The 1,339-nt window shown below is 32.9% G+C and overlaps 1 non-coding gene across 1 annotated transcript; it reads right to left on the reverse strand.

Annotated features, from left to right (window-relative positions):
• Nucleotides 1-992: 992 nt before the first annotated feature.
• LOC139037886 (U6 spliceosomal RNA) lies at nt 993-1,100 on the reverse strand. The gene has a single exon (XR_011490838.1). It is a non-coding gene; the product is annotated as a U6 spliceosomal RNA (small nuclear RNA).
• Nucleotides 1,101-1,339: the final 239 nt, after the last annotated feature.

A 1,339-nucleotide genomic window follows, 5' to 3' on the forward strand; every position in this document is an offset into this window, starting at 1 on the left:
CCCATTGATTTAGGTGAATAGATCACTTAAGTATTTTGATTCCTTCAAAATCAACACCATTGCTTTAGATGGAAGCAGATTTCTGGTATAAATTATGCCTCTATCAGGCATTGGAGAAATGAATGACAGGACTAAGCACCTCATGTAGGAGTCTCCTCGATTACCCTTCAGCAGTCTAGCTGTCTGTGTGTTCAGTTCATGTTCAGCTATGATGATTATTTTATGCTAATAAAGTAATATTATGTAGTTTTAAACTGAGACAGGAATAAGCAAAATGAGCCTGGAGAGAACTCTGCAGCTGTGTGGATTGACTGTATAAGGTCCTTGGGGGATATGATTATCAGAAGACTGAATCATCATTAGGATAATTAGTGTATTCGGCAACTACATTAGTGGAATTATTGTCATTGCTCACAGCTTGTCAGTGCAGGATTTTTTGATCTGGTAAGTTTCATTTTTACAAATGCAACTGACCATGTGAAAGAAATCAAGAGAAGTAAACACTTTTGTTATTTCTATTCACTTCCAGAACTAACAAATGAAAAGTGAATATATTTAAGCCCAAAAAGGGTATTTTTTGAATTAAATGGTTATCTTGCAACTGTCCTGGATGTAAACTTAAAATAATTAAAATAAAACATGCTGTTATCTATGAACAGATTATCCATTTAATTTGCAGTGCTTATTATGAGTCAGTTCTTAAAAGATAAATATTGAGGCCATTTTTGTAGTTGAAGTTGATAGTTGAACTTTTGTAGTTGAAGTTGGTTTCCAATATTGTGTTAATTTCAGATGTACAGCAAAGTGATTCAGTTATTTCTGTGTGTATGTATATATATATATGTATATACACACATGTATGTATTCTATTTCAGATTCTTTTTCCTTATAGGTTTTTACAAAATATTGAATATAGTTCTGTGTGCTATACAGTGGTCCTTGTTGGTTATCTACTTTATGTATAGTAGTGTGTATAAGTTAATCCCAAACTCCAAAATATGAAACAGTTCATAAATATGCACATCATCCTTACTCAGGGCCCATACTCATCTTTTCTGTATCATTCTAATTTTTAGTTTGTGTGCTGTGGAATCCAGCATGAGACCATTCTTATATATGTCTTAGTTATTACTTTGTTTGATACCATGTGGATCTGCCATGAGTGTTCACATGTGGCTTCCACTCTGTAGATTCTACTTTGGAATAAATCATACCTTGAAAAAGTACAAAATAGCTGTTCATATATAGTTAGTGTTCAGTGATACTGTTTCTGTTTGTTTGTTAAATAAGCTAAATTTCTGATTAAGAGTAGCTGCCCTCTGATCATTCTAATGACCCA

This window comes from Odocoileus virginianus, chromosome 12 (genome assembly GCF_023699985.2).
Source record: "Odocoileus virginianus isolate 20LAN1187 ecotype Illinois chromosome 12, Ovbor_1.2, whole genome shotgun sequence".
Lineage (NCBI taxonomy): Eukaryota > Metazoa > Chordata > Mammalia > Artiodactyla > Cervidae > Odocoileus > Odocoileus virginianus.